This window comes from Pan troglodytes, chromosome 1 (assembly GCF_028858775.2).
Source record: "Pan troglodytes isolate AG18354 chromosome 1, NHGRI_mPanTro3-v2.0_pri, whole genome shotgun sequence".
Lineage (NCBI taxonomy): Eukaryota > Metazoa > Chordata > Mammalia > Primates > Hominidae > Pan > Pan troglodytes.
In genome coordinates, this window is record NC_072398.2 from 39,675,770 (window position 1) to 39,685,389 (window position 9,620).

The window sequence follows — 9,620 nt, forward strand, 5'->3', positions numbered from 1 at the left end:
AAAATGTCTTAGTTTCTCCTTTGGCCTGCTTTTTGTCTATTTTCAGGTGAGGATCTCCCTCATGTTGGCAATTTTGCCAGGTAAGTGTTCTCCAGCCAAGAACTTCATACTTTAAAATTAGCTGGATACTTAAAGGAGGGAGTGGTAATATGAAGCCAGGTGTCCAAGGGGTCCAGGTGACATAATGGTCCCCAGTCTCATCTCTGAAAGGTCTTGGGGAGTGACCTCCAGTCTGGGGATGACACTCCTGGTGTCAGAGCTGCCTCAACTTTGGAAATTTCTTTGATGGAACCCACAGGATGGGGCTTCATCAAGAAGCTGCTTCTCCATTGCTAAGCTCAGTGCCCACGCCACAGCAACATGATTGCATCCTCCTCCCTGATCACTGGTTTGTTATTTCTTGCTTGATTTCTATTGATTCTTCTACTTTCTTATGTGCTCAGAATTTTCTTTTTGGCCAGGCACAGTGGCTCACAACTGTAATCCCAGCACTTTGGGAGGCCAAGGCAGACAGATCACCTGAGATCAGGAGTCCGAGACCAGCCTGGCCAACATGGCCAAACCCCATCTCTACTAAAAATACAAAAATTAGCCAGGCATGATCGTGTATGCCTGTAGTCCCAGCTACTTGGGAGGCTGAGACAGGAGAATCGCTTGAACCCAGGAGTAGGAGGTTGCCGTGAGCCGAGATCATGCCACTGTACTCCAGCCTGGATGACAGGGTGAGACTCCATCTCAAAAAAGAAAACAAAAAACAAAAACAAAACAAACAAACAAAAAACCAACTTTTTTTTTCTTTATTAGCTCTTCACCAGCTTCTTTCTCACCAGTACTTTTCACCTGCCTTCAGAAAAATAAAGTAAAAATTTGAAATGGCACTTACCCTGGAAAAATTGTTGTATCTTTCTCATTGATCTTATGACAATTTTAAAAAAGAAAACTCTCAAGGCTCCTACAGTATGATACATATACTAAATGTAAAGGTAAACAAAGCAATGAAAACTCTCCTAAAAGGAAGGTGATGGGAGGAGGAGATAATTGTGATAAAAGTTAAGGTTGGCCTGAAGGTGTGACTAAATCGCACAGTAAGTTTAATGCTGGATTTCTGGCAGCCAAAGGTGTGCCTATGCTTACTTATTCCAGCTGAGTGGGCACTAGACAAGCTTCTCGAAGATACTTTTACTTGATACTGAGATTACCATCATCAATAATATTTTTGAGTGCAAGAAATTTACTAGGCCTAGGCACTTGCTAACACGTTTGCATGCATTATCTTACCTAATTCTCATGCTATCATTAAGAGATCGGATAGAGTAGTAGCTCCAAGTGTGAACTCCAGAGTCAGGGAGCCCAGGTTGGATCTTAGCTTTGCCACTCGCAGGCTATGTGATCTTGGGCTGGTCCCTTACCCTCTCTCCTCCATAAAACAGAAATATCAGTCATACCTTAAAATGGCTGGAGACATTAAATGATTTAATATACACAAAGCATGTAGTGTCTGGCTCTTAGTAAGTACTTGCTATTATTATCATTATTTCTATTTGACAGATAAGGAAATTGGGTCTTAGAGAGGTTAAGTGGCTGGCCCAAAGTCCCACAGCCATATCAAATTGGCAGCAGATCTAATTTGACCCCCTCTTAACCACTTCACATGCTGACTCAGAAGCTTTGGGCTGCTCTTGGCAACCTCTTGGGTGCAAATACGAAATTCCTCAGTATTCGCCTTGAGCAGTCAATGTTCCATTATCTTTGGTGAGAGTTTCTCGTCTATGGATTATCTTCAGGGAACTTCTTCCAGGTGTTTGGCTTGGTGAGTCCACTGGGATAGTGTCTATTTTCAATGTGACTTTAAGTAAAGTTTAAATAATGTGGGAATTGCATTAAACATTATAGTGTGTATTTGTTTATCTATGGATTGTATTTATTTATATTTATTCTGAGCCACCCATCTCTTCCCAAACACAGTTGAAAATAGCAGAAATTTAAGTCAATTGCTACTACATTTAAAGTCCACTTCAATGTCACATCCCCTAGAAAGTTGCCTTCCTTGTTTTTTCCCATGATCTCAGAATACACAGGTCTCTCTAGACCTAGGTAGTGACGTTGAGGTCCAATGTGGCTGTATTTCCCCCACTGCCCACCAGGTGTCCCACCGGTCCCTGCTATCTGACAGGCAGCAGGAAAAATGGCCATCTTCACCCCTCCAAAAGGTTCCCAGGATTTGAAGGTGGATGGTGGAGAGATTGTGGGGAGGAGGGAGGGAGGCTATGACGAGACTCCCAGATGCTGCTTCTTGTCTCCAGACAAAGAGAATTTTTCACATTATTTTTCTTTGATGTGTAGGTGTCTCTCCAGAAAGCCCAGCCAGTTCCCTGCAATTTAGGAAGCTTTTATTTCCACTAATGAACTGGTGTCTGGCCAGGGCTTTTCATCTCTGAGCTTGAGGATGGGGCTGCTGTCTGCCTCCTGTTCCTTTTGCCTGAGAGACCCTGACAGCCTCCCTTCCCTCCTCGGCCTCTCCTTTTTCTTCTAGGGGCTGAGTGAAAAAGAGACAAGAAAGAGACTGCCCCTTCTGCCCTGTAAGTTTCCTCAAATATCCCCTGAATCAAGGGAGTACCAGCATGTGACTGTGGCACTAACTAGCCCTCTTGCCCACATTAACCTTATTTGTCCAGATTACTAGTGTTACTGTGGTAGAAATATTTCCTCTCTGCTCTTAGGTAAGACTGTCATTTGCTTCTCTTGCAGTGGGGAGTAAGGGAATTTGGATCCACTGACAAAAATTTAGTAAGTGGAGCATTTTAAATTTCAAAGTAAATCTGTCTCCCTTTGCAGGTCGTTGGCTCCTTGCCTGTCATCAGCACTTGCCTTTTTTTCCTCCCACTTTTCTTTTGGAGAATCACATACAAGTTGGGGAGGCTGCTCCAAAGCCACATGGTCTCTCAGATATTGCCAGCTGTACTGGGACTCTCTGGAGTCCCTTGTCCATCACCACAGGTCACCCCAGCAGAACCTGGGCATCTACCATAGACCTGAGGTGTCCAAATTGGGGCAGTGCTCCAAGCGGTCTGCAAATTGGTGCCCTGATTATAGGTTATTCTGTGATTGAAGTTTCACCTAGAGATTGGCTGAGAATGTGAATGGGATGTCTGCATTTAGCATCAGGTTTTGGAGCTTTGATGTGGGCTATTTCCTCCCGAAGGGCCTTGATAACAAAGACCACAGCACAGTCCTGTGGGAGTTTCTAGCTTCTGTACCCACTGCCTCATTATATGCATGGCTTTTAATATTTGGAGAGCCTTTGCCAATACACATTTTCTCGTGTACTGGGAAACTGGAGCCCGGATGCGATATATTATTGATAGGATTGTAATTTACTCCTCTTGGGTTGTATCTACAGTGTATACCATTAGCACAAAATATTAAATTACCAGTGGTTGTATATATTTGTCTATCCAGGTTTGGCTCAGTGATATTTGCCTTTTGCCTCAATAGAAGATTGTGAATAATGAAAGCAGGGTAATATTATTTTGTTGTTGTTGTTGTTGCAAGGGAATTTTGATGAAACCATTTTCTCTGTGTTGTGTTTTTGGCGAGTCATGCTTTGCAATGAAGACATGAGACATAAAAGAGTGGGGGTTGGACACAGAAGATGGATGAGCAGCTCGCTCCAGCTCTGGGCACACACTGGCTTCCCTGGCAAGCTGCTCTGGGCCAGGCTTGGGGCTTTCTTTTTCTGCAAGAGGGAATAAGCAATCTGTGCTGCATTGGTGGGAGGAAGTGGGCAGTTCAGACCTTGGTGCCAGAAATACCAAGCCCTGTGCCTCTCTTGTGAAGATAGCATTTGTATGGGACTTTGGGTGTGGGGGAACCCAACAGCACATCAGGTAGAACCTGTTGTAGTCACAGCATTGTGCCCTGGCTAGTGTTTGACAGTCTACCCTCTGGTCACCATTGTTGGCCATTTTGGTTCCTGCCTCCACCTGGGCCAGGTGGCACATAAATACACAAGCACTTATCTCCTATAAAAAGATTCCAGGTCATAGGGCTCAAACCAAGCTGCAAATAAAAGTGCCACATCGTGTCTGTCGTGTGCTTTTTGTTCTGATCTCAGGGCTTGTTTCAGACCTTGAATGGGAGGTGTTTGCTGGTTAACTAGGAGTTTGCTGGACAAACAGCACCCCACAATTGGATTTGCTAAGTAATTTTTATGAGTAAACATGTTTTTAAAAAATGCCTGTGGCTTGGCTTCTTCATCCTTTTGTTGCCTGTGGGTCTTGGAATGAAGGGGTGGGGGTGACAGAAACTAGGTTTTAAATCTGTATTAACTTGACACAGAAAAATATTTTGGAGAAAGGTTTATTCCTTTTAGTTCCTGCTGGCAATCTGGGACCCTCAGGGGTCAAAAACCAGGGAAGGGTTGGGGGAAGGTGAAGAGACCTATCCCCCTCAGAGGTCACTGGCTGGGGGGCAGGGCTTGGCCATTCAAGTGATCGGTATCCATCTGCAAAGCTGGAATCTCCTTTAGAGTGAGCTCCTAAGAAAAACACCACTCAGCCAAGGAGAGCTGTTGTATTTTGCTGCCTGGGGCACATTCTGGAGGTGAAAACCGGTTTTTCTGAAGACTTGTCAGGGCCAGGCTTTGTTCAGAGTCTGCCAATTTAGCCAGACTGGCTCCTTAAAGGAGACCCCTTTACCTGAGGCAGGGGCCAATTATAAAAAAGGCTTGTGGATGGCATTCCCTTCATAACTGGGTTGGACTTCCTTCAGACTTAGGAACTTTCTCTTGTTCCACACCTTCTCCTTCCTTAAAGGAGAAACATGGAGTAACACACACACACGCACACGCACACCCAATCACACTGAATTGTAAAGAGAATGAAATCAGTGCTAAATCTATCAAAGGGTATCATAGACCCTGACAGCTGAGAGGTATTATTTGCTTTTTTCCTCCCAGATTTCTACCGAGCCTGGTGTTTTAAGCTATGTCTTGGGGAGAAGAGACCCATAGAAAGGCAATTACAATTGGTGAATGATTAATGTTGGATCTGACATTTTTATGTGTCAAATATGTTTAACTGCATTAACCTTTGCAGAATCTACACCCATACTATGAGATATATCTTGTATAGCATCAGAAATATCTGCAATCTGCCTTCACTTAAATCTTATTTACATTTACTTTATTACAATATAAATAGGTTTAAAAAATCTTTAATAGAGTGTTTTTACCCCATTCTGCAAGTTCTGCTTGCTCTGTGGGGAGTCTAAGGGCAGCAGGGTTCCTTGCTGATTGCAAATAGTGTCCCAGCCACCTGCCTGGGGACCCTAAAGAGAGAGGAAGCCAGTGTCAATTTTTCAAGTTCATGTCTCAGTTTTAGCCTAAAGGGGAGGTGGCTTAGAAGGCCGGGAGTTGGCATCCGATGGTATAAAACATAGAGGCAGAGAGGCTTTTCAGTAGACAAGCAACTTTAGTTTTTACAAGTTACAGAAAACGCAAATTTTCATAGCATCAATTTTAGAAAAGAAAGATTAAGGTTCCCATCTGCGGTGCTTTTTCCAATCTGCCCATCACCCGTCCCTCTGAAGAAGCACGCACACTCCAGATGTCTCCTTCATTGATCACATTTCTCTCTGGCTGTCTCTATTCCTAAGTCAGAGTTACTCTTGCTGCTGCTGCTGCTGCTGCTACGGTGGTGGCGGCGGCGGTGGTGGCGGTGGCTGCCGAGGCCTCATGGTTGTCAGCTCCATGCCTCCTGAACTTCACTCCACTGAAATCTGGTTGGGTATGAGACAGACTCCGGTGGAATGAAGGACAAGAGAAGCACATGGATTGTCTGAGGATCTTTTTCTCAGAGGGTGGGGATGCATGTCAACCTCAGCCTGTAGACACTGCATTACCTGGCCAAAGGCCTTTGGCATCCCGGAATCACACATTTGGGAGATGTCAAGGACCTGAATACTCCTACCCCTCCCACAGGATCACATCCTCCAAGGAGGCTGCAGAGAGCTAGTTCAACACGTCCTTGCACCTGCTGCACAGACAGACAGTGCTGAGTTGGGGAGGTGGGTCTGTGGGGCCAGGGACTCTTGACTGTTTCTCGTTTTCAAAACAGCCACCCAGATAAGTCCATGTGGAACCTCCTCTGTGTTTACCTAGTTGGGATGCCGGTCACCCTCTCCCTTTGTCTAGGTCCCACTGTGTGTGCCATAACTGAGCTCGGTGTGGTTGGTCCTTTCTAGAGGAAACAAAGAAAAAGCAGGTGTTCTGCAATTGCTTTAGAAAAATCCAGCTACTCTGAGCTTGCTTACCAAGGCCTTGGAATGCAGGGGCATGGGCATTCCTCTCCACAAGGCACTGTCCAAAGAGCACGAAGAGCACTTTGCAGCCCCGTTTGCCAATGTGAAATCCAGAAGAGATAGGTGAGGAGCTCAGGAAAAACCACAACTCCTGGCTGGAGCCAGGCCCATTGATGGGGGTGGGTGGACAGAGGAGGGTAAGACTCCTTGTTCTCACTCCTAAAGACTTATCTAGGAAGGACAGCCTCCAATGGCCCCACATCCTCCCCAAGATGTGCCTGGAAAATGATTCAACTATTTCTTTGTTGGACATGAGGATGGAGGATTTAGGGAGGAAGAAAGAAAGCTAACCAGGCTTTCATAGACTGAGTCAAATAGGAAGGACGCAAAGTATCTAAGAGTTTTCTGCTCTCTCTTAAAAGAAATGCCCATCAACCCTTTGAGTGCTGTTGCTGCTCTGGCCTCTTCCTTGTTGTGTTCAGACATGCCCATAGCTCAGTGCAAGCCCCATAAAAGGCTGTTCTCAGCACCAACATGCAGGCTGGATGGGTTGAGGCAGATGCACCTTGTTGTTTGAAATACTTTCTTCCTGGGGCTTGTTCTGACCCGAAGCAGGGAGGCAGTTTCTCGTATGTGGCTCCTCCCCACGCATCTAGCCTTCTGGGCATTGGGTCTCTCTGAAAAAGGCCCTTAAGCAAGGGCTTGAGGTTTCTAGCTAGTGCTGAGAAGGAGTCACACTCTCCTTGGTCTGAATGTAAAGACTCTTTGCCAGGGTGAACACGGGGCTTGTTGGCAGGCAGAGATCTGGGTAGTGAGGGGAAGAAGACTGGTTCATCTTCTCCCGCTCTGCCTTCTTGATAAACACTCACAGTTCTCAATAATGAGAGGAAAATGCACCCTGCTTGTGAATTATCTGGACCAGATCCTCCTCCTGCACCGCCTTTGACCCATTCCCAGTCAAAGGGAAGAAAGAGGCCAGTCTGTTGGCTGTAATAAATAAATGATGGCCTGGGATGGTAGGAGGAAATGATGCCAGGAAGGCAAGATGCTTTGCCTTCTCTTTAGATTTCTGCTTAACTCCAAGAGCAAAAGGGGCAGTCAATTCTTCTCCCTCCAGACCCTCGGCACCCCGCTCTTCCCCTCCCAACATGTACAGTCCACTAGATTATTAAAGTCCTCACTCTGGAGTGTGCAGAGAGCCTCACCCTCATGTGGGGTCCGTACCCTCCAAGATGGGTACTTGAGAGATGACAGTGTCTGCAAAAAGCAAATGGGAGGTGGCATTAATGTCAGAGAGCCCCAGAAAGGTGAGTTCTTTCCTTATCACTCTCCCCTTGCTTTACAGACCTGTAGCTGCTACAGGCAGAGACAAAAAACCATGAGTCACAACCTGTATCAGGAGACTTGACCTGCTCTGTACTCCTTGTTCAAGATTCTTTTGCCCACTATGCCTTTGCCAACTGAATCCCCCAGTGGCCTTCACCATGGTTACATGGGTCTAGAGCCAAGCACATGCATGATCAGAGAACAAACCATGCATGGGCTTGCTACAGGGTAAGTCCATCCAGTGACCACTTTCTTCCCCCCAGCTGCCCTCAGGATTACGTCCCAAGTGTCTTCATAACATTAAAACCAACTTGAACATGAGACTCAAAGAATGAAACCAGGTCCTAAATTTTCCAGTACAGCTGCACCCTGCACCCCAGGACTGAAAAACCAGCCAAATCTCTGTTCTTCTAGTTGAGTAAATCTCCACAAAACCAGACAGAGCTACAATCTTGGTGCTTAAACTGCTCAGCACCCACCTTATCACACCAATTCCTATTATCAGCAGAATTTACTGCCTGGGATCCCTGGAAATCCTTGAGAAAACACAAAAGTGGCTGAGGATTGGTTTAAAATGCAGCAGGTTCAGCTATTTTAGCCTTGGAGGAAGTTGATAATTGACTTGCAGTGAATATGGCATTTTCCAGTCTCCTCTTCCTGCCCAATGAGCCCCCTGATCTAGCCACTCATCTTTGTTTTTCCAAAGTTCCCCAAATCCACAGATTTCAGACTCACCTTTAAGTACGAGTACCTGTGCCTTGAGACATCAGGACCTAGCTTTGAGTTTGCTTCAAAATAATAATTTTTTTTTTTTTTGTCATAAGATAATGCAGAACAGAGAGATGGCTACAGCCATGCAGATGAGAAGAAGAAAAGAAATTTCAAATCTTGGATGTTTCTTTTGCCCCTAAGGCTTGAGGACAGGGAACAAAAAATGAGAAACACTTACCCTATATAAAGCACCCAGTTCAGCAGGCCTGTGCAGAACAGAAATGACTCCTGAGGAAAGGTGGGGGCCGGTCCTGAATAGTTGATTTCTCTCTTTAATGAAAAAGAACATGAGGCCGGATGCGGTGGCTCACGCCTGTGATCCCAACACTTTGGGAGGCCGAGGCAGGTGGATTGCTTAAGCTCAGGAGTTCAAGACCAGTCTGGGCAACATGGTGAAACCCCGCCTCTACAAAAAAATACAAAAAATTAGTCAGGCGTGGTGGTGTGCGCTTGTAGTCCCAGCTACTTGAGGGGCTGAGGCAGGAGAATCGTTTGAACCTGGGAGGTTGAGGCTGCAGTGAGCCCAAGATTGAGCCACTGCACTCCTGCCTGGGCGACAAAGTGAGACCCTGTCAGAAAAAAAAAAAAAAGTAAGCAGAGGAAAGTGGAATTGAAGGAGAGGGAGTAAAGGTAGCTGGAAAAGAGAGAGTTTGGAGTATGGTTGAGAATTGAGCTGAATTTTTAGAATAGAGATTAGTAACAGACAATAAAAGAGAAACTGGTTTTTCCAAGTCAAGGGTGAGCAAGAGGGACTCAGCCCATTTCAAGGAGGTGGTACTAGTTTCACTCTTTATTTATGCACCTCTCAGCAAAGCTTCAGGTTACCTGCTGAACTCAACCAATGGAGAAAGGGCCCGGCAGCTGGTCCCACCTCTCAGAACCCACACCCCTGGGGGACCATGAATGGAGAGGTCTTTCTGCAGGCTACCCGTACTTTCTCATTGTTGTGTGAACACCAGAAAAGGGAAGTGAGGTCTTTGTCATCCCAGAGTTGGAGAGACACTGCAGGTTATCTGAGCCTTGCACCTGAAGCCTTAGTCCTCCCAGAGACCTAACCTAATCGGGGAGAGGGGAATGCTAAGATTTTATCTTGTCCTAAGGAAGCTGAGTGTGTGTGTGTGTGTGTGTGTGTGTGTGTGCGTGCGTGTGTGTGCGCGCTTGCTTGCTTGAGCTTTTAGCCTGACCTGAGTTGCTGTTTCTACACAATGCACTTCGGGAATCCA

The 9,620-nt window shown here is 45.8% G+C and overlaps 1 long non-coding RNA gene and 1 other non-coding gene across 4 annotated transcripts; both read right to left on the bottom strand.

The window, feature by feature from the left end:
* Positions 1–5,451: 5,451 nt before the first annotated feature.
* Positions 5,452–9,165, bottom strand: LOC129135949 (uncharacterized). 3 transcript variants are annotated; one of them, XR_010150778.1, is made up of 4 exons: positions 8,896–9,165; positions 8,576–8,803; positions 6,157–7,557; positions 5,452–5,778 (listed from the first exon to the last, which is right to left on the bottom strand). It is a non-coding gene; the product is annotated as an uncharacterized LOC129135949 (long non-coding RNA). The 3 variants fall into 3 exon arrangements; XR_008537082.2 differs by having other exon boundaries at positions 6,157–6,239; positions 7,482–7,557; positions 8,576–9,165; XR_010150777.1 differs by having other exon boundaries at positions 8,576–9,165.
* On the bottom strand, positions 5,740–5,849 carry MIR205 (microRNA mir-205). Its single transcript, NR_032041.1, has one exon. It is a non-coding gene; the product is annotated as a microRNA mir-205 (primary transcript).
* Positions 9,166–9,620: the final 455 nt, after the last annotated feature.